This window comes from Aotus nancymaae, unplaced genomic scaffold (genome assembly GCF_030222135.1).
Source record: "Aotus nancymaae isolate 86718 unplaced genomic scaffold, 86718_ANA_hifiasm-v0.15.2.pri h1tg000020l, whole genome shotgun sequence".
NCBI classification, from domain to species: Eukaryota; Metazoa; Chordata; class Mammalia; order Primates; family Aotidae; genus Aotus; species Aotus nancymaae.
This window is the reverse complement of record NW_026988432.1, coordinates 26,849,461-26,873,295: the sequence shown is the minus strand read 5'-3', so window position 1 is coordinate 26,873,295 and position 23,835 is coordinate 26,849,461. Positions and strand designations below refer to the sequence as shown.

Genomic DNA, 23,835 nt, shown 5'->3' with positions numbered 1-23,835 from the left:
AGGGCAATATCCTGCTTCGATAACAATGACACATTCATACAGCCAGGTGTTTCCATATTCATTATCTCATTTGACCCTCACCTTCACCCGGGGACATACAGAAGGTTCCGTCACAGTAGGAGGAGGAACCTCCAGGCTTGGGCACTGTCTCCCTCCCATGCTGAGTCCTCCCCCATGTATGCCTGTAGCAGAATGAGATTTAAACATAGAGTGACTGACAGCCTAACAACTGTGTACCTGACTTCTTCTTAAGGAAAGGCAGAGAATAAAACCTGTCCAGAGGAAATGACTGTTTTGTCACTGGTCATGAGCCTTGATGGCCTCATAAGACTCAAATAACCTGAGCTGAGGCCAAGAGCTTGTGCCTGTGAAAGGAGGGTTGGCAGGTGGGCAGGGAATTTGGACTGCATGTGTGTTGGATAGGTAGCCTCGCGATGGCTTCATCTGCAGCACTGCCTCCTGCCAGTCTGCCCTTGAGAAACCAGCCTTCTCCATGGCCAAGTTTTGTGATGCTGCCACAGATATAACAAGATCCTTTGCCTGGGTACCATGAATAAGAGTCTCTTTGCCTTTCCCAGCGTGATATCATGCAATGTCTTCTGAGTAGAAAGGGATTAATTGTCCATCTGCTAAATATTGGTTTCAATCCACATAAAGGTCTCTGACCCGAATCTTGCCATAAGAGTTATTTGCTGTCTTTTACCACTGTCTCTTGGCAATAGGGGTTTGGGCTACAGGGATGGGCTCTGACACAGCTCCCTGCACTAAATTATTCAACATTCTCCTTCTTATCTTTTGAGAAGGAAACTGGGGCCCAAGAAAGGAAATAAACCAAATAAACAAAGAAAAGGGAAAGATATACTTGTGAGACTAACCATCAAATTTGTTTCCAAGGTTTTTAGCAGCTTGATATTGGAGGGAAACATGATGTGCTGTATAGACTTCATTTTGGGGAATTTAAAACACCTGCTACTTTTTCAGGCATCTGTCCTTCCAGTGTCAATTGCATAGCTACTATTCCATTTCTTTTCCTTCATAGCAAATTTCATTATATTTTAGAAACAAAATTTCTTGATTATAAAAATAATAAATGCTAATTGATTATTAACACCAGAAAATGTAAATCATGAGGTTCTTCTGTAACTTTTCAGATTTATATGCATTTACTTCCTGTCTTTCTCTTTGCATATAAATAATATGCATTATACATAACAACTTTATAATCATATTTATAGCCTGCTTCTTTTTTTTGGATTCATTATAAATATTCATGTCATTAAAAATTCTTTCAAAATATCATGTACATTGGCTGGAACAATATTCCACTATGAAGACATACCATAATTTATTTAACATTTCCCCTGTTGCTTGATAGTTACACTGTTGCCAGCACTTCTCTATTATAAATAAAGCTGCAGTTATCATCCTTGTACCTAAATCTTTGTCAGTATCTCTGATTATTTCCTTTGGATAGATACCTAGAAGTGAAAAATCTAGGTCAAAACTTATCAACACTGTAACACATTTGACTGTGTGTGATCCATACTTGGTCAAAACTTCTTGAAATAAATGTCTGTATTTGATGTCACCATGCCTTTCTCCCTTTTCTCCTGAGCCGACTAGAGCCTGGCTTTTGCCCACTCTGTGTCTCTGAAATGGCTCTTCTGAAAAATCCCATGCGTGCTTTTCAGTCTCGTAACACTTGCCTCCCTCATAGCGTTTGTACTGTCAGCTACCCACTCTTCTTCAAAACTCTATTTCTTTGACTTCTGGATCCCTTTCTTTCTTAATTGTCTTCCTGGTTTTCCACCACACCTGCTGAGGTTCAGGAACTATTTCAGCTGCCAGAAACAGAAAACCCAGCTAACAGTGACTGAAGTGAACAAGGACTTATTTTTCTTGCACATAAGAAGACGACATACAGCTGCCAAAGCTGGCTTACTGATGCTAGGCCCAGCATCTCCAAGATTCTCTTGGTCTTCCCCTCATGCTTGTTGCCTCAAGATCACAATGTGGCTGCTGCAGCACTAGGCATCACATCCACATTCAAGAAAGAAAAAAATGAGGCAACCTCTCCCTCTTTGCAATCGTTGTATTCAGGAAGCATGTTCTCTTCAGCAGGCTTCCTGCTGTGTTTCATCAGCAAGAACTGGGTCACATATCAGGGTGTAAGCCAATCTCGATTCATCTTCTGGAAGTCTGGGATGGTGTTACCCTCCTGAGATCGAGACTCAGCCTGAACAAATCAATGTTGTTTTGGTAGGAAAAGGGGATGGTAGAGTGTGGAGAATGGCACATTGATGAGAGTTGCTGCAATTGATGATTTTAGATTCCTTCCTCAACCGTCTTCCTATTTGACTTGCTTCCTAGGAATATCAACTATAAATACAGATTCCCTTCCTACCCACATCATGATAATAGTTCAAAACCTGAATCTCCAGTTCAGGGTCCAGCACCCTTGTGGTATTACTCTTGAGATTCCTCAGGCATCAGAAACCCACTTTCTTCTCTGTGATAATTCTCCAAACTTGTCCCAATATCACCTGCTCCAGGAGCTCTCAAACGTGTTTTAATATCAGAACTTTTTTTGTTTTAAATGAACATTACATGGAAAGACATTACATAAAGAAGATACTTTTATTTCTGTCTTGCAGTCCTCCTCCTCATGGGATGGGTGGGAGAAGGGTTGTGCATCTTTGGGAATCTTTTTTTTTTCTTCCTATTTAGAGTCCAGTTCTTGCTCTGTTGCTTAGGCTGGAGGGCAGTGGCACAACTGTGGCCACTGCAGCCTCAAACTCCTGGGCTCAAGTGATCCTCCCATTTCAGTCTCCTGAGTAGCTAGGACTACAGGCATGTACCACCATGTCCAGCTGATTTTTTGAAAATGTTTTTGTAGAGATGGGGTCTCACTACATTGCCCAGGCTGGCCTCGAATCCCTGGCCTCAAGCAATCCCATCTCAGCCTCCCAAATTTCTGGGATTACAGGCATGAGTCACCACACCTGTCTTCAGTCTCTAGGAATCTTTAGGACACTGACAGAGTTTATCCTGAGGTCTTGGCCTGGAATCCCCCAAAGCAGATCCTAAGACAAATGCTTATCTGATACTACTTTATTAGGGAATGCAGTCAGTGCCAGGGAAAGAGCAGTGAGGAGACAGGGGACCAGGGCAGGGAAGGAGGGAGAGAAAATACACAAGCACACTAAGCCAGTCAGCACTTGGCATCCAGCTCAATTGATTGCCTAATCTTGCCAGACCCTCTTCTGTGTGTCCATAAGAGCTGTTGCATCTCAGGACAATCTATCTCTGGGGAAAAAATGAGAAGAGTGTATCTGCTGGCTCCTGAACCCATTAGCAAAACGTCACCTTCTCATTATATGCGAGAGTGCCGACAGGTCTTGTAGCATCTCACACTTCAGGGGCAGCAGATGAGCCTAGAGCAGGAGGTTAGAGGGGCACACCATGACTAAGAGGTGAGAAAATGTTGGGGGTACCTGAGCAAGGACAGTCTCTGAGGTGGCCAGCCAGAATAAGGTGACACCTTGAAGATCTGAGGTGATATACAGGAGGAGTCTGATGCAGTGGACTCTCAGTCTAGTGTTCCCTTATCATCCTAAGCCATCACTGCATGGATTTTTTTTTTAACCTATTTTTCTCTTGAAGACTCAAGAAAGCATCATCAAAGTCCTGACCCTTCTCAACTGAATTTTCTAAGTGGCGTTGGTACCCACTTTATCCATCACAGACTGTGTGCACATTTTAACTGGAACACTTTTCGTTTGTTTGTTAACCAGATTCCTTTAGAGTTAGGCAAAGGAAGCTTCCATTTCCATAGTGAAGTGGAAGTCTGTTACTATCAGCCACATCTGCCAATATTAGGCAGAGGCTTTCTTTATCTTTGCCAGAGTTGGACAGCAGATGTCCTTATTTAATAAAATACTGGGGATAATTCTAAACTGAGAGTGATGTACCAAAACTTAGATGAATGCTTTATAGTTTCATATCCCTTTTAATATTGAAAATTGCCATTTACAGTTCTCTTTCTTCTACCAAATCCTTTTTTTTTGACTGACATGGTATTTATCAGGCATAATTATAATAATCATAAATAGATTTTCTTTCAGAAAACAAACCAAACTGGGGAATAGGTATTAACAATGCATAAAGAAATCAAACTTGTATTACGGAGAAAGATGGGAGTCAGTTACCTTGTTTTAGACCCTGGACCTTTCTGAGAATTGTTATTCTGTGAAATGATTCCTGAGGCCAGCCACTCCTAGGAGATGACGCTGAAGTACAGAGGGCCCCTGAACAATACGGGTTTGAACTGTGTGGGTCTACTTACGTACGGATTTTCTTCTACTGCCACCCCAGAGACAGCAAGACCAACCCCTCCTCTTCTTCTCCTCCTGAGCCTACCCAACGTGAAGGTGACAAGGATGGGGATCTTTATAGAGATACACTTCCACTTAATGGATAGTGACTACATTTTTTCCTCCTTATGATTTTCTTTTTTAAAAAATTTTGTGGGTGCATAGTATATGCATATTTTTATGGGGTACATGAGCTATTTTGATACAGGCATGCAATGGGTAATAATTACATTGGGGTAAATGCGGTATCCATCACCTCAAGCATTTATCCTTTGTGTCTCAAACAATCCATTTATACTCTTTTAGCTATTTTTGAATATACAATTGAATTATTTTTTACTACAGTCACACTGTTGTGCTAGCAAACACTAGAGCTTATTCATTCTATTTTTTGTATCCATTAACCATACCCACTTCCCTCTCGCGCCCCCGCCCCAACTACCCTTCCCAGCCTCTGATAACTATCCTACTCTCTATCTCCATGAATTCAACAGTTTTAGCTCCCACAGATAAGTGAGAACATGCGATGTTGGTCTTTCTGTGCCTGGCTTATTTCACTTAACATAGTGACCTCCAGTTCTATCCATGTTGTTGCAAATGACAGGATCTCATTTTCGTAATGGTGAAATAGTACTCCATTGTGTATATGTACCACATTTTCTTTATCCATTCCTCTGTCGACAGACACTTAGGTTGCTTGTAAACCTGTGCTACTGTGAATAGTGCTGCAGTGGGAATGCAGGCATATCTACGATACACTGATTTCCTTTCTTTGGGATACGTACCCACCTGTTGGATTGCTGCTTGTATGGTAGCTCCATTTTTAGTTTTTTGAGGAACCTCCAAGCTGTTCTCCATAATGATTGTATTAATTTACGTTCCCACCAACAGTGTATAAGCATTCCTTATGATGTTTTTAAGAACATTTTTTTCTCTAGTTTACTTTATTTAAGGATATAGTATATAATATATATAAAATAAAACATATGTGTCAATCAACTGTTTATGTTATTGGTAAGGCTTCCAGTCAACAGTAGGCTATTAGTAGTATTAAACTAGAGATCACACCACTGACACAATAGACTCTTTGCGGCAGTAAGATACCGAATTATAAACAAGACCTAAGGCCATGCTAGCAAGCGTTAAGTCATGGACTCTACACTTGAAAAACAAACTATGTACTTCCACAAAGTTTCTTCTCTTTCTCTAGCAGCTAAACAAGCACTAGCCTCAAGACAGGCAATGTTGAAACAATTGCAGCTCACTGCCAGATGCTGACTGACACTCCCGCTACCATTCCACAAGCCACAATTACAGCTTTGATTGGATACAAGACTGATTTCAGTAATTTCATCCTGCTAAAAGACCACTGACCATAGGCTGGTTCTGGCTGGTTTACACAGGCTGTGCACTGAGTGCCTTTGTGTCCTCTGCTTCACCTTTTGACGTATAGTGACGAATTGTAATGCATTTAAATGTTAGGGCTCCACCTAAAAGTGAATATAGGCTGAGTGTAATAGGCATGTTTGATTACTACACATGCATGTATCCCCCCTTCACGAGTACTCACAGCTCCTCCTATAACCTGTTGAATGTGTATGCTTGGCCAACCTGTTCAGCTTAAATCCCCATTCCGTCTTCCCCTCCCTCAAAGTGCCTGCTTTCAGTCTCTGCTAGAGGCTACACTTCTCAGCCTGTCAGGATGGCCAGCCTGCAGACTGCAAGCCTTTATATGACATAAAGTCTCCTCTCCAACTTTATAAACCTTAGGATATTTTTGTCAACAGAAGTTAAGTTTTGGGGGAATCAAAAGTTATATGTGGATTTTCAACTGTGTGGGGGTCAGTGCCTCAACCCCTGCATTGTTCAAAGGTCAACTGTAATTCACACTTAGAATTGAAGGACAATCCCATTAATTGATAATCAGCAAGAAGCTGACATAAAGTGTTCTATAAAAACAAATGACACTGACTGACATACAAGTATACACTCCTAATAAATTCACCAATCCTTGCTTTCCTTCTGGGTACACACATTTCCTGGCCACCACATAGCTTTTATGTGGACTCAGGTTTGTGCAAATTCTTTTTCCAAAGAAATGGAACTTCTTAAATGATTTTAGGTTATTATATTCCTGAATTGGTTGAGCAAAATGTGTCTTCTCATCTTTGATAGTTGACTGAACGTGCTGGTGAAATAACTGCAATTCACTGTGCCTTCACTAAAGACTTGTGTGGGTGTCTGTGTGTTATTTACATTAAAAGTATTAAAAAACCACATTTGTATTTAATCTACACGGTAATAATTTTTAATGTTTTCCTATGAAAACTACACAAGCAACACTAACCATAAGAAATGCCATTACTAGTAAAATTTCTGATGCATAGACAGAGTCTGGCCTGGATGTGTGCTAAGGCTCACAGAATACAGACGATACAGTAATCTTAAGATGATGGTCTTCATAGAGCCAAAAACAATTTCTTTTCAATTTTTGAAGCAAAAATTATTTCAGCACTTAGAAACACATTTTTAAATGTCCCTTGAAGTTTTTTAGTTCATGTGAACAACAACAACAAAACCGTGTGTTGCTCTTTTGCAGTTACAGCAGTGTATTTCTCATCTGGCACTGGGAGACTGAGGGGTTGACAAGAGTGATCTAACTCCACATTTACTGAGTGCTGATGGAGATGGTATAAGACTGCTTTGCATATTTATGCAACCCACATCCATGCTGAGAAAAGCTGGGGCTGTGAACATGCTGACTTAGGGACATGGAGGGGAGGCAGAACAGAAAGAGAACAAATAGACTAAGTTTAAAAGTTAAAACTCTGAGTCTGTCCAGTGGGTTATAACCATCAGGGTGTAAATATATAACACTGTTCTAAGCATGTAGTAAGCACCCGATAATTAAGTGACTAGGACAAATATTAGATCAATTGTCTTCTAGGCTCCTGGATGTCAGGGACCATGCTAGCTTGGCATGATGGTTGTTTGGGAATCTAAAACGATAATGTACACTTAATGAAGATTTGACAATTGAAGGATGAAGTTCATAGATCACTCTGAGGCTGGTTAGCTCAATTAGGTACCAAAAAGACACAGGCAGTAAGTTTTATGTCCATGTAGATATGGGCTATTCATCAAGCCATGGGTTACTTTTATAAGCATGAGCCACTGTTGGTAATGAAGAAAAACTCAAGCAATAGGATTGGGGGAAAACTCAAAATGTATTCTAATAACGAGATTGTTTGTATGAGAGGAACAGGACATTTTAGCAGGTCAGGTGATGAATTAAAACAACTTGGAGATATGAACAAAAGAATCTTTGCGTTCTTTGGACTCTCATGGAGAAATGACAAAGGAGTCAGATCTCAGTAAGTTCAAGTTTCTACAGAGAGCAGATGAAGGGAGGAAGTAGGGTACTGAATCTCAAACTCTTTCTGATCATGACTCATAATTTAAAAACCATTTAATGTTGTGACCTATAGTACATACACAAACAAACATATATATCTGAAATTGAAATGTCATAAGTGATGCTATCATTTACAACAAACTCTGCTATTTTCTATTGTATTCTATTCTATCGTTTCAAGAATACCAGCAAAAACTGCCTGTTTGATTTCACAGCCCATAATGGGTTATGATCTGTAGTTTGAAAAACACAGTACTGGGTAAGCACCAAGGGTAGGAAAGTGTACTTAAAACTCTGGTGAGGTCTTATTTTTCACAGGTTGAAAGAAGAAACTGCTGGGATGGGCCAAGCCAATCAAGAAACTTGTGGGAAGTAATCATGCTGAGGGCTGCACTGCCTGTGGGAATCAGGTGAGAGTCAAGATCTGCCCCAAACCACTAGATACTGGTCACCTGGGTTAACTCGCTTTGAAGACATGCCAGAATTTCTACCCAAACCTGCAAGACATTGAACATTTTGGGGCTACAGAGGAAGAAGCGGGTATTGGTGGCTGGTAGCACTGGTGATGCTAGTTACAAAGGATCCTGGACAATGCTACCTTGATGCATGGTTACAATCTTTGCAGACCTTACAGAGGAAGCAAGTTACACAGTAGGGACTCAATGCTTCCCTGCTCAAAATGTTGAAAGAGCTTCTCATGATACTTAGGATAAAAGTCAAAATCCTTGTGATGGCTACAAGCCTTTGCATGACTTGTGCCCTGCCTCTCTCTCCACCTGCTCTCCCCACCATCTGTCCTACCCCTGTAGTCTGTGACACTCTTGCAAACTTTCCAACCTTTTCTTCAGTGTTCCCCATACTCTTCCCTCTGCTTAAGGCACTTTTCCTCTGTTCTTCATCCAACTTAATTTTTTCTCCCATATGAAACCTTCTCTGATTCCCCAGATGAGATTAGGTCTCCTTGTTAGACCTTTCACTCAGGAAAATCACTTATTTGCGTAAGCATGTATTTAAACTCTCTCTCTCTTATTAGACTATGAGCTCTATGAAAGCAGACTATGTCCAAGAAAAGATAAAAACAACTATTTTAAATGTCTTACCAGGAAACTGCATTTCATTTTCTTTGATAATATTTAGAATATCTTCTGAATCTATGCTTATATTGATTCCTTTTTATTGATAATATTATTTTTTCTTTCTCTTTTCCTTAACCAGGCTCCTAAGGAGTTTACATATTTTATTGTTCTTTTTAAAAAAACAGCTTTAGGGTTTATTTATTTATTTTGCTATTTTTAGCTACACCACCACATTCTCCTATTAATTCTAATAGTTCTTCTTAAAGAACTAGTGTCTTAAGGTTTTTAGTTGTGCAATTATAGCATTTACAATAAAAGACTTTGTTTCTTCCTTTGCCATATTTGTATCTACTGTTTTATTTTCATGTCTTACTGCTTTATTTTAGTCTTTAAAACAATGTTGATAATAGTGGTGATAACAAGCATCTCTGTTGTATTCCTGAATTTGGTGGCTTCAGTACAGCTCCATTTTGTGTGCTGTTTGCTGTGTTGTTTTGAGTAGTTAGCATTCATTTTTCCTTGAAGGACCGGTAAGTTTGGAGGAAATCCAGAAGCGTCCTGGGAGCCACACAAAAAAAATAAGTATTTCAAGAGAAAGGAGTGATTGACTACGTCAAACGCTGGATAGGTCAAGTAAGATAAAGCCTGACAACTGATCATTAGATATAAAAACATGGAGGTCTGTGAGGACCTTGACCAGAGTAGTTTGCATGGAGTGATGATTGGAATGGATTAGAGAGAAGATGCGGGGAGAGGAAGTAGACACAGGGAGAGGAGGCAAGTTCTGTTTTGCCACAAGATGTTGTAAAGAGGGAAAGAGAGTTGAGGCAGCAGCTGGAGGAGAATGGGGTCAAAAAAGTATTTTTGTTTTTTTTTTTAAAGATGGGAGACATTAGACCATATTTGAAAGTTACTGCTTAGGGTCCAGCATTGATGAAAAACTGGTGATCAAACAGAGAGGGACATATTTGTAGAGAGATATCCTTACAAAAGTGAGACGAGTGAGATGTTGTACACAAGTGGACGGTTGCTTCTTTGTTTGTTTTGAGACAGAATCTCTCTCTGTCACCCAGGCTGGAGTACATGGCGCGATCTCAGTTCACTGCAACCTCCGCCTCCCAGGCTCAAGCGATTCTCCTGTCTCAGCCTCCTGAATAGCTGGGACTACTACAGGCACGCACCACCATGCCTGGCTAATATTTTTGTATTTTAGTAGAGACAGGGTTTTACCATGTTGCCCAGGCTGGTCTCGAACTGCTGAGCTCAGGTAATCTGCCCGCTTTAGCCTCCCAAAGTGCTAAGATTACAGGTGTGAGTCACTGTGCCCAGCCAAAAAGAGGCGTCATGCAGTAGTCAGCCCTCTTGCCCTTCTGCCTTCTGCCCATGTGAGGACACAGCATTCCTCCCCTCCAGAGGATGCAGCCACGAAGTGCCATCTTGGAAGCAGAGACCTTACTCTCACCGGAGACCAAACCTGCCATTTCCTTGATCTTGCATTCTCAGCCTCCAGAACTGAGGGAATACACTTCTGTTCATTATAAATTACCCAGTCTTGGGTATTCTGTTATAGCAGCACAAACATGTTAAGACAATGAGGGAAGGCAGAATATGAGACACAGAGACAGATGCTGGTAAGCGGGCCACTGTAGTTACCTATTGTTTCTTTTTCTCCATGGACATATAGCTTTCCTAGGTGATTCTCATAAGCATGCAAGTGAGAAATCACTAGTCTGTAGCTAGAACCAAGCAACTCAACGCCTCATCACTTCCTTCCATCAAGTCGATCCTGCATCTTGGATTTCATCTCTCTTGTGGTGAGGAAAGGCGTTTCCAAAAGTAAGAATAAAGAGTGATTTCAAATTCCTAGGCCCTAGGTTCCACTCTATGAGAACAGCCCATGTCTGTCTCATCTTCATACTGGACAGGCTGGACCTATGAGAAAAGAGAGGAAGACAAGGAAAGGGAGAGGGAGAGAGAGGGAGAGAGAGGGAGCGATGGAAGGAGAAAGAAAGAGGTAAATAAATAGAAAGAGAGAGAGGGAGAAAAAATGTCAGTCCTCTCCCAAGATAGAAACAACCCAAGAGGGAAAGGGGCACCTGGCTGCTGAGGTTACCCCCTCGTCTAGAAGCCACAGTCCAGTGGGTTCCTCAAATATGACCAGTGCTTACCCCAGAAGAAAGGCCACATGCAGTCACTGGCCCTGATGCCAACTCCTCCTGGGAGCAGAAAGGGTGGGGTCGGGAAACTGTTTAATCATCTAAGTTGCTTCCTTCCTCCACCTAAGTCCGAGTCAAAAACAGGTGCCATGGGAGACAAATTTAGCCAGCACGATAGTTTTGAAAATTATACCTAAATACCCTAAGCAAGGCAGACAGGGCACGTGTTTGCTCTATGCAGCACCCCCTGCCCTCGTATTCCCAGGGCCACAGCAAATGTGGGCACCCCTGGCCTAGCAACTGAGTTTCAGCTTCTGGTGTCCAGTCACAGGCAGTAAGGAAATGCTGGCTCATTTTGTTTTTCCTCCCAGAAAAAAAGTCTTAGAATGACCTGGTGAATTTCCCAACTCCTGAATTCTGTGCAGTTATTTTCTAGTGCCTGACACCGACTTCAGCCAGCTGTTTCTTTGAGTCTTCCCTATGAAGTAAAAACAAGGAATAACTTGTTTCCTGATAGCAACAAGGGGAACAGGAGAACACGACCACCTGACAGTGGAGAGCCCTAGACAGATACTCGCTTCCTATTAATTCCCCTGCCATTGTACGGTAATGGGCACTGATATTAAACATGCATATTTCACAGTCTCTTGTCCCACGATTTGGAGAATAGCCATTCACAATGCATGAGCCACTCACTCATGCTCATCACACAGAGAAAATTACATTTTCCCAGTTGCCAAATGGAAGAGATAAATTATCTCACGTGGACAAGCACGTTGCTCTCAAGAACAGTTTCCAGACCTAAGACAAAGAGATTAAAAAACATGCAGGAGGGGGACTCTGAGCTTTCCTGGTGTTGGCGGGGGTCAGTCTCTTCATTTGGACTCCCCAGATCCTCATTCTGCAGTTAGTGGGCTTAAGGTGGCAGGACATTTGCCCTTCTGGTTTTTTTTTTGTTTTTTTTTTTTTTTTTTTGATTAAATGAGCAGCCTTGGGGACTGTTATTCTTCCTTCATAGACGAGATGTTATAAAAATGAATAAATCAACACAAAACATTTCATATTTATGCCTACTTGCTGAATTGATAATACTTACTTGTAATGAAAATTAAGGAAGCAAAATGTTAAAATGTTCCCTTTGGTGAAGACACATTGGAATGTCTTGCCACAGATGTACACACACTTGCTTGTTACACGCTCCCTCCTTATCCCCAGCCACTCTCTGAGGTTAATGAAGGTCGTGATAACTGCGGTCTCTAACTTAGCATATAATCCCAAACCTACTACCTGCACACATAGGAATCACAGCGATTGTATGTAAGTACTCACGACAGCTAACACTCATTACCCTTCATACCACCATCACTATGCAAACCCTTAGTGCATTTTCCCATATGATCCCACAATCCTTCATTTTTATGTTTTTGCCCACGTCAAAATTTGGCAGTGAATTCTTTCAACAATTATTAGCGCCTGGAATTGTATTAGGCTCTGGGGACGAAGGGGGAATAACCGCAGTACACAGTAGACCCTATGAACGTGCCAAAATGCAGGTCCCACCCGGAAGACTCTGGGAGAGGAGAGGGCTCATGGGCAGCTAAAGCCACCAGTGACCTCATTATACAATATTTATTTAGGTTATCAGACTTTTCTATGCCTAGAAAAGCAGCGCCTCGACCATTCCAATGGGACGCACCCCCGTTCAGTGACGCCCCTCCTAGGTGTCCACTTTGGGTTCGCTGAAGGCACCACGGAAGCACCCGTTATTACCAGTGTTAGGGTCGGTGGCTTCTCTTCTCCCTTTCCTCTGGCTCCCAAAGTGTTGGTTCCCTTTTGTTAGTTTTATTCCGGTCCTGCCAATGAGCACAGATTCACAGCCCAGCGCTCCGCTCAGAATCCGAGGCCGGCGGGGGACCGGCGCACGTGGGCTCCGCACCACCTCGACCCTCAGTCCGGTGCCCCTTCCCGCGCGGAGGGTACCGGTACCCGCCGGCTCCTTCTGCCACCACCTCCCACCGGGCCCCCGGGGCTGCAGCAGCGCGGGGCTGGCTGGTGGGGCGGCGACCAGGCTCAGCGGATCCCCGCTTCCCGCCTTCCCGGCGCCCCCTCCTTCCAGGACGGAGCCCGAGGATCTCCCACCCCCAGGAGGCGTGAGGACGGGCTTTGAGTGACTGGGGCTCTCCCGCGTGTGCCCGGGAAGGCCAGGCTGCCCCAGGACGGGGCTCGGCTCCCCAGGTGAGCTGGTCTCCGCGGGGCCGGGTTGGAGAAGGCCCCGGGACCGCGCGGCCGAACGGCCTGGAGGCTGCGAGAGGGCAAGGCGGGACACGCGGGAGGCGGCCGCCCCCAGGCGCCCAGGGCCGCGCTCCCCAGCGCCGCCGCCGCAGCAGGTGGGGGCCCAGCGGGCGGGGGCGGGGCCCGGCTCGGGGCGGAGCCGCAGCGGCAGCGGCGGCGGCGCGGGCGGGGGCCGTGGCTGGGGCCAGAGCTGGAGCCCAAGCGCGAGCGGGAGCCGCGAGCCGGGCTGTCGGGGCGCCCGGCGAGAGGTCGCCGCGCGCCGGGGCTGGGACCGGCCTGGCAGAGGGCGCCAGCGCCGCGGCAGCAGACAAAGGGCGGCTTGCACCCGGGCCGCCGCGCTCTCGGGTTCTGCTCGGTAAGTGGCTCCCCCTCCGCTGGCGTTCTCCTCCCGCCGCCCGCGCCTCTTGGAGTTCGGCGGGCTCTGGAGAAGCGGGGAAGAGACGAGACTTCCCTGCTCTTTCTGTCGCCCCACCTCACCCTAACAATAAGCCCCCCAGGCCAAGCCACTGCCAAACTAGCGAGTTTCCCAGCGGCGGGGGTCTCCCGCGGGACCCGCCCGGCCGCCCTGGGTGACCTCGCCCGCGGACCGCGCGCCGGTGCTGTCCTGGACCCAGTTGGGATGGGAGGCTGCCGCTGGGCTCCCCGCGGTGTGTTTAGGGGAGGAGGACGTAGGGGCCGGGCTCCGCGAGGGGACCCTACCCCTGGGGAGAGTCCCGAGCGCTAGGGGTCGCCGAGGGGCGGTTCACACTGCGAGTTCAGATTCGGATCGCGGTAGCGGGGTCTGCCCCAGCCCCCGATTATCCTCCCCTCCAGCCTCTTCCCTCCGCGTTCAAGGGTTAATACAGCGCCCTCGCCCCGCGCCACCCGACCAAGGCACCCACACTGCCAGTCGGTGCCCCTGGGAGAGGGGGAGTGGGGAGACCCCGCCGCTTTCCCGGCTTGGCGATCCGGAGCCCCAGCCTGCCAGAGAGGGCAGCGGCTCGGGTTTGACATCCCAGCTGGGTCCCGGGCCGGCTCCCCCAGCCTCCTCCCGGATTGCTCCCTATCAGGAAAGCAGACGGAAGCCCCGGACTTTGCTTTTGTTCTGCCATCTACTCTCTGGAATCGGAGGTGAAGCCCGGGTGGGCGGATGCCCCGGGAGGGGGCTGTGGCGGGAGTTCCAGGTGCGGCCCCTAAGTGACCATTGGAGGTGGCGGCTGTTTCGAGCCCGTGGGTGGGGAATGGATTCCGATCGCCAATCGATACCAGGAGCCAGCAGTGGGTCAACAACGTCCCGAAAGAGCACGGTGGCCGCGTACTGTCACGCGCCTCTCCAGCAGTCTGGAAAGCACTACCTCGAGACGTGCATTTCCATTCATGGATCTGTGCCTGGGGATTGATTAATGTCACCTCTCCCTGGGTTCTCTGAGGAGCAGTGTCCGCGATTGTTCAATTCAATGGCCATTTACTGGGAGGTTACTGTGCGCAAGGCAACTATGTTGCAATAACCTTAATGTAAAAGATACTTATTGAGCACCTACTATGTGAAAAGCAGATATACTACAAACTTTTTTTGATTTGTAGATATGTATTGAGCATCTACTGTGTGCAAAGGTGAAGTGTCATGACGTTCTCAATGTAACAGATATTTATTGAGTACCTACTATGTTCAAGGTAGCTGTGTCTTATTACCTTGTTGTAATAGATATTTACTGAGCACCTACTAAATGCAAAAGGCTTTTTTTGCTGAAGCGTTGCCCAGTGTACTTTTGCGGTACAGACAGAAACAAAGGAGGAAAATTTAAGATCTTCTGACCCTTGAGTCTTCAACTTCTTTAGTGACCTGCGTTTTAACCTTTTTGGAACGCTTGTATGGTATAGGAAGGGTTGGTCTTCTACATATGAGGGTACACTCCTATGCTTGAGGGTTTCTCAGACAGAAGCAGGGCTGAACAATAAAAAGCCTTGCTCTGGAACCTCTTTCCAATTTCCTTTTCTTAGATTAGAAAAATCAGTTTCTTTGTGTAAAGCACCATGGAGTTATCACAGAGAATCAAAGGGCAATAAGGCAAAGCCCCAATGCTTGAAGGAACAGAGAATCTGTGCTGGAGACAGACAGAAAGACACTCACCTAAACAAGGAAGGAACAAATGAAGAGAGAGGGAGCATGAAGACCGGGCCAGTGGACCTTCCAGCCCCTCACTTCAAATGGATACCAGTGGTGTTGGGGTGAGAGTGTTTACGTCCCATCATTGCCCATGGCTGGGGACCTAGGGCTGGAATCAAATGGTTTTCCTGCCAAGAGATTTGATGAATCTCTTACTCTGATAATATTAGGATCTTGAGATACACTGGAATATCCAGATTGGCAAGAAAATCATATTCATTAGCAAATATTTGAGTATTTACAGTGTTATTTTTATCAGGGAAATGTAGTCTAAGACGCAGTCTTTGTCCTAAAGAACTCTGGTTCATGAGATAAACCTGTAAAATTACAACTTGGGCAGCATATATGAAAAGCCAGGAGCAAATTCCTCATGGAATTTAACATAAAAAAGTATTCTCGCCTCATGGAACTGTGGCTTTTCTCTTATCAGACACTGAGAACTCTCTCCATGCCTTGTATCTTTTTGCCTTGGCCTCCAGAAATTCCTGGTAAAGGCTTTATCCCAGCTTCTTGGTACAATGATTTTTGTCTTCCTAAATTATTTCTGAGATTTCCCTTTTAAATTCTTTATTTAAAAAACTGTATTACAGTATTTTTGTTGTGGACTTGAAAGCCTCTCTCAAATCTTTTCTGGAAGTAAGCCCGTTTATGAAAGATACATAGAAAATATGGTAAGTACTAGATGAATGTACTTATAAGAAAACAGGGAAAAACCATGAGGAATTTACAGAGAAACCAAATGGGCTTCACAAGATGAAATAGGATTCAGGTGAGAAAAAACAACTACCAAAGACTTTCCTCCCAAATTGAGGGAAACAGCGTTGGCGCAGGTGTCAAGGAAAACAAACCCTCTTTAGAATACTTTAGGCATCTGATAGATCTTCCTCTGGAATAGTTTCCATTCACTCAAAACACAAGCGTCGCTGGAACATTTTACTGTGTGTCAAGGATTATGCTAGGTGTCAGGTGGGGGGTGTCACCCAGAACCAATTGAAGTTCAGCATGATCCCACAGCTGGCAAGGACCTTCGTCTCCTGTTCTGGCTGTGGGGTAGCACTGCCTTGCATCTCGGCCATTCTTTTAAGCATTCCTGGAGTTTTTTCACCTGAGCTGAACTTGACTGTAATCTTCTTCCAGGCCAAGAATGTGACATTTTTTTTCCTCTGCATCCTTCCCTCCTTGCAGGCTCAGGCAGAAAGAGTCAGTGGAGTAGGTAACAGTTATTTCAGTGACCTCTGTTGCCCATTTCTTCACCTCTTCCTGGCCTCATCAGAGCCTGCTGGCCTCTCTTCCTCTTCATCATTTTCAGCTGTTCAGAGCCTTTCACTGTATGAAAACTGGTCTCAGGGGAAAGCCAATCTGTCATCAGTCACTTTCTCTTGAATATGAATGTAGGTCACTGTGTTCTCTCTTCCAGGGGTCTTTGCACTTTAAGCCTCGTTATGGAATGAAAGGCCATGTTCACTGTGAGAGGATGTGAGGCACAGACAAGTGGGTGTTGGAGGTAATTGGGGAGGCAAAGTGCCTTTCCTGGTGCTCCTGAAACCACCATCTCCTCATGTAGCCAGTCTTGGCAAGGGTCCTTGCAGTCCCATGATTCATGGAAGTCTGGAGGCTCCATTGCTTTTTATGACGGTGTAGTGGTTGAAGTCAGACAGTGGCTCTCTGTGAGCCACCTGTCACCTTGGCCCTCATACATTCCACTCCAAAGTTTAAAGCTTTGTCGTTTGCAGGGAGAATCCTTGCTTCTTTACCTACGTGTGCCCATTATTTTAAGGCAGCGATTCTCAACCTGGGCACTATTGATGTCATGGGCCAGATATTTTTTTATTAAGGGGAGCTGTCCTGTGCATTACAGGACACTTAACAGCATCCCTGGCCTCCACCCCCTAGATGCCAGGAGCACCATGCACCAGCCCACTCCCCAAGTTGTGACAACCCAAAATGTCTCCAGACATTGCCAAGTATCCCCTGGGAAACAAAATCACTGCTGCTTCAGAACCACTGTTCTAAGGGTTATTGGTTATTATGTATCGTGCCATATAAGAGAGGCCTTATCTAATGTAATTCAGTTCTTTTCAATAAAGAGGAACTTTATTAACATGGTAGAACTTTTCATATAAATAATTTCTTAAGTCAGAATAAATATCCTTTTTTCAGACCTCATATCCTAAACTGGTTATTATATTAAGTTCATCTCTTGAAGCAAAAAGCCTCAAATTCTTCTTCTTCTAGTGTGGCTGATTTATATACCAGAACTGTGCGTAGCAGAACCACCATTACCCACAAGATCATCCCAACCTGCTGCTTGGGCAGTGCCTGGTAACCACCAATAGGGTAGGAAAATGGCAGGGGGGATTCAGTTCTGGTGGGCTTGATGCTTAGGTAATTCGATGAGTCCTCTTTAAGGAAAAGACTAAATGATGAGGGGAACACACTGCTAGGGCCCCTCCCAGGCCTTAGAAGGGGTCCTGTGAGGACAAGTGATGGGCTCTGAATTTAAGTTTTGTTAGCTTCGTGGGCAAGCTGTCTTTGGGAAAGGTTTTGAGGAATGACTGAACAGCTGTGTCTGCAAGAATGGGAAACTAGTCCTACCTATGACTGAGAGGAGCTAAGAGAAGCTTCTCCAAGTGTTGACTTAAATTGAGAGCATGGATCAAAACGGAATTGTTCAATCCAGGGTGACCTATATTTCTGTTAACATCTGGCGTCAAAAGTAAGAACTTCCATATCTTCAGCAACCCCAGGTCCACATCAGCAGCATCATAGGTGAAATGAGGGGCAGGGTTCGTTCCAGTTTAGCAGGAGGCTCTGCATTCCACTAGTTGGTAGTGGTAACTTACTGCACCTTGTAAACGAGGCTGGTCAGTGTCCAAGTTATTGCCTCGGGAGCTGAATGAAACTCTTTTCCAGGTCACTCTAATGGTATTTGAAGAGTTTATAATAGGAGTACATTGATTCAAACTTCTCTTTTGGAATACCTGAGCCTGGAATGAGAGGTCCTTGCTTTAAAACAGGCCAGGCAGGAAATACTTGCCCCTCATTTTGGGGCATAAGCAGGAAATTGACTAATGGTGCATTTCTCAGATGGATCCCTATCAAGTGAGGCATGACTGTATGAATTTAAGAATTTAAAATAATAAGGCTTTAAAAATGAAACTATAATTCAGACTTTTCATTAATCTTTTTTCTTAGTTTAGATCACCTTAGCTTCACTGAGGAAGACAGTGTTCTAATTGTTGCTTTAGTGTATAAATGTTAACTATACATGCCTGGCCCTGCACAAGATTGATCTGGCAATATATCAATGTCTAGATGTAGCAAAAATATAAGAAACATTCTACATGAAGATTTGCTGTAGGAGGGATTTCTTTTAAACCATTGCTAGTCTTTCATTTGTATTTAAACAAATTTGGTTTGTATAAAATTTTTTCGAGTTGAGACCTATTTGGAGATTTTGGGTCAAATGTGCACACAGTCACAGAAATTAGACATGAAAGAGATTTTAGGAGTTTCTGAGCAGTCCTGCCTGCCCACTGTACAAATGGAGAAACTGAGGCTGAGAGTGGTTAGATGACTTTTCAAGGTCACACAGAGGTCAGCTGGGAGGCCGGGGCTAGGAGCCAGGAGCTCACCCCATCTCCTTGACACTCAGTGCTGCTGGGACACTCTTCTTCTGTCTTCCTGGTTGTCAGAGTGTGTTGGTATAGGGAGACCAGGCAGGAATAGGGTTTGATAACTTGTCTCATTTCCAGGGCACCTGATCCTGAGAGAACTACTCATTAATTCAAACTGATTACATCTATGCTAAAGGAGTGTGTAAACACAGGCAGTACTTAAACAATCACAGAAAAAGGGAGACAGTTTGATGAAATGAGATTATTTTATAAAAACTTCCTTCAGTGCTTTTTTATATCATCTTTACAGTAAATCACTAGAATGAAAACATTTATTTGTCTACTTAAGAAAGTAATAGTATATGCATTATGGAAGGTAGCAAGAAGAATAAACAAATTGTACCTGTGATACTTTAACCCCATTCATATTTTGCTATGTTTACTTTGAGTGGTTTTCTTAGCTCACTTTAAGACTCAGTTCAACAATTGAGACCATATTGTACATATAATTTTAATTTTTCTTGCCTTTTTTATTAGAATAAACAATATATGTGTTATTGTGAATATAATTTTTGTGAACATAAACTCATTGTGAACATAATTTTTTTGTTTTTCCACAATGTCAGAGTTTTATGGATGCCATTATTATTACTATTATTATTATTTAAGTTCCGAGATACATGTGCAGAACATGCAGGTTTGTTGCATAGGTATACACGTGCCGTGGTGGTTTGCTGCACCCATCAACCCATCATCTATATTAGGTATTTCCCCTAATGCTATCCCTCCCCTAGCCCCCCACCACCTGACAGGACCCAGTGTGTGATGTTCCCTTCCCTGTGTCCATGTGTTCTCATTGTTGTGAACATAATTTTTAAGTTTGGTCCTAATTTCTCCTTGCTGTATCACTGCGCAAGCAACTTTATGTCTGTGATTTTTCTACAATTTGGATTGTTTTCTTGGTATACATTCCCAGAGAGTGAAATTACTGAGGCAAGGATGTGCTTGCGTTGTGTTAAATGGCTTTACCAAAACGATGTGCCAGTTTACCTTATATTGATAGCATGCTATCAATGATGACATTTTACCACACTATTGATAACATACAGTACATTTTTTTGTAATTACTTATGTGGCAAAGTAAAGGCGTCTTTATTGCTTTCATTTACATTTTGTTTACCAATACAGCTAAACATTTTTCTATAGGATTTTTTATAGGACTGTGTGTGTGTGTGTGTGTGTGTGTGTGTGTGTGTCTGTGTGTGTGTGTCTGTGTGTTGTATTTTGTTGTTGTTGTTTTTGTTTTGGTGAATTATCTATTTGAGGGTAGTGGTTTTTTTTAATAAAAAAATGACCTGTATATAGAAAGTCATTTGTCAAAAGGAAAAACAATAACCTCTGATGTCATAGGCATAATGGCTGTTTTATAAAGAATTCCATCCAACTCATGTTCCATGATTCCAACACCTCCAGTGCCATCTTTCAGGCTAAACATTTTGTTCATAGTAGTAGAGCTGCCTGTTAGTTCCTGAAGCAAGCTTAGATGGAGAGATAGAGTGCTTTATCCTCTTAGTGGATGCCAAATTACCTTGAGCATTTGCTAAGTGCGTCACAGGCCTTAATTCTTAATTCTTACAGCACTCTCTGAAGTGGGTTCTGTCACTTCTCTCCATTTAGACAGGAGGAGAGTGTTGCACAGAAAAGTAAAATAACATAAACACAGTCACATACACTTTTAATAACTGCTAACTACCTCTGGATCTTTGCTAACATGTCCTGCCTCCATTGTGTACTTGGTCTTCGGGGGAGTTAGGCTTAGGAATATTAGCAACTTTGAACTCTACTGCCTATTTCTGGGAGACTTTGTGCTATAAGGTAATTTTACTGTCTTAAATTTCCTTATCAGAAGATAAGGAAAGGATATGTCTTATCCTCCCCTGTGTTTTCCATCCTTTTTAAAAAAATCTCTCCAAGATACATTTTGAATAGTTTCTTCTGACCTGTCTTTCAAGTCACAATATATCTCTTCAGCTGTATCTAATCTGTGGTTAAATCCATTTGTTTATTGCAGTCTCAATTTTGATTACTGAATTTCCAATCTAGAATTCTAGTTATTTTTCAAATCTGCAATGTTACTTTATATGGTTCTAGGCTCTTTATTGTCATTTTTATGTTGAGCATTTAGCTGCATGAGCATAGTAAGCATAGGTATTTTACATTCTGTATCTGGTAATTTTTCTATCTGGAATACCCAAGCATCCTTTTTTTTCCTATCTTTTGTTTGTTCTGGTTCTCCTGCTGGTTCATATTTATGTTTTCATGTCTCCTTGTGTGCCTTATTATCTTTAAATGTGTTCTGGATATTGTCTTGAAAAAATATATGCATGAACAGTGTAAGGTTTGTTCTCGCCGAATTTAAAACGAAGAAACTGAGGCCAGCACAAGAAGATCCAATGCAAAGGGTTTATTCAGGCTCCCGGGTGAGGGTCTGCGGTCCGACAGGAGGGGCCGGAGAAGTCACACAGACTCCTCTCAGACATGGGGTTTTATAGGGAGTGAAATAGCTCGATTGGTTTGGGAGAGCAGGGTGTGGGCAAAGCAGGACTACTATTGGGTATGGTTACAAGCCTTTGTTTGAAGGCCAGGCTGTGCGAGAAGGGGAGGAGGGAACATGCCCGAGCATGTCCAAGCTTGTCTGAGCTTGTCCGAGCTTGTCCGGGCATGTCTGAGCATGTCCAGACTTTTGGAAAAGAAAAAAGTGGGAGGGGTGTGCATCCGAGCTCCCGGTGAGGCAACCAGCCTTACAAACAGCATGTGTCATTTTAAGATGACGGTGTTTTTATATTTTAGTCTCTGAAGTCAGTATGTGTTTTATGTCATGAATTATTATAACTATAGTTGACAGCATTTTTTCTTTTTCATTGGTATATAAAATAACAGTGCTTCATATAATTAGTGATATTTAACATTTCAGGACATATGATAATTTGAGGCTTTGGATAGTCATAATAAAGATGACCAGAGTCCAAGAGATAATTTTAATTAACTTCTGAAGGTTTCTGGGGTACCAGCAATAGTGGGTCGATTCTGGGGTTTGAGATTTTCCGGATCACCCAGATGACAGGAAGCCAGAGTAGTTTACTTTTTGTTCTCTCTTACTTCTAGGGTATATCGGGGGGTGTCCGAGAGAGAATACAGTCGTGGATTCCTAGTTTCTGTTTCTGGTTGGGCCAGTAAAGCCCCTTCCTCATCCCTCTTTTCCACTTATCACTAGAGACAAAAACTAAGAACCTTGGCTTCAGGCTGCTCAAAGCCTAAAACAAAACAAAACAGAACAACAACAACAAAATAAGGTGGGTTGGACACTTGGAGCTCTTTGGGGTCCTACTGTAAGTGTAAAGTGGTTTACCAGGCCTTAGGGAGGCCCTGGCCTCTTGATTCCATGAGGCCGTCAATGCACTGCTCAGCTTCATAGCTCACTGTTTTGGATCAACAAACCCCTCCAACCAGGTAAAAGTGGCCCCTAGTACTGAGGTCCACGTGTCTAGATCTATTTCTTTTCTCACGTCTTAAATTTGAAATTCCTCACTATCTTGTTAGCTTTTTGGTGCTTTTAGGACATTTTTTTTTGTTGTTTGTTTGTTGTTAACCTCATCCAGGTTTCTTTGTTGTGTTCACTGGGAAGTTTGGCTCAAATCATCCAGTTCATCACGGCTGGCAGGTGGTGGGATCCAATCGGATCCATCTTAGAGACTGACAGGAGAGAGGCGCAAGTGATCAGCTGGTCTTTGCCTGACTGTGACCAGAGAACTTTCTCTATCTGCTCCCAACACAACACCCTGGTTGCATCTGGAAAGGAAGTTGGGATGGCTAAATTTCCACTGACTGGACATAGCCACGTGTAGATATATTTGCCTGCATAGATGAGACTAATCTCTCAGGCCGTTCCTAATAAGGCAAGTGACCTGACTGAGAAGGCAATCACAGGAGTGCTACCTGCAGCCATATCTCCAACCTGCTTCTTTTTCTCACCTATACTCTCCTGCAAAAGATGGGAATTTAGGACCCAGGGAAGTGTTGAGGGAGGAAGATGCTTTCTAATTCAGCAACTGTTAAGAAGTAAAAAATGTAGGCTGTATTTAGCTGGGCAAGGTTCCTTCCATTCAAACTAGACCCCAACATTTTCATGTAGAAGGCAGAGCTTCTCTTCCGTGGCCCAGGCTATTCCTTGTGGAGCCTGAACCATCAGGTCCAGGCTCAGGACTCAAGATAGCCTTTCCAGATTACTCTGCTTGATGCTAAGGCTTGGAGCATTATGATAGTTTATGGCTTTTAGAAGCCACATGCTCAGCCACGTGTTCTTGGGATCAGCAGCCACATCTATTTTCCTCTTACCCTGCTCCAACTCTTCCCCCAACTTTCAAGAAGCCAGAGAAGTTTACAAAAAGGAAAGTATATTTCCTGAGTTTGAAAAGGTTGGACAAAGGGAGCCTGAGTGGTGGGAACTCCTCATCATCCACCTTACCAGAAACTCCATTGGTTTTTGGGGTGTGGGAGTAGGGTGGTGGTGGCTTTTATTTTTATTTTTGACTACCTTTTCCCCTGGAAACCTTAAGAGCTGAGCTATCCTCTCAGAGATTGCTATCTGCCCAGGAAACCACAGCCTCCTCCTCCACCCTTCAGGTGTGGAGTCATTGGGTGAAGAGAAGGAAGGTGTGGATGTGCCCCTCTGGAAAGGGCTCTGTCTTGTGGGGAGGTAT

The 23,835-nt window shown here is 43.7% G+C and overlaps 1 protein-coding gene across 2 annotated transcripts in view; it reads left to right on the top strand.

The window, feature by feature from the left end:
- The first annotated feature begins 13,191 nt into the window (after positions 1–13,191).
- Positions 13,192–23,835, top strand: part of MAPK4 (mitogen-activated protein kinase 4) — a 176,271-nt gene continuing 165,627 nt past the window's right edge. Inside the window, exon 1 of one of the 2 annotated variants that reach the window (XM_064379155.1) lies at positions 13,192–13,255. The gene's annotated coding sequence lies outside the window, so the exon portion shown is untranslated. Of the gene's footprint in view, positions 13,256–13,630; positions 13,668–23,835 lie in introns of those variants that run through there. The other variant, XM_012440888.2, reaches the window with a different exon arrangement.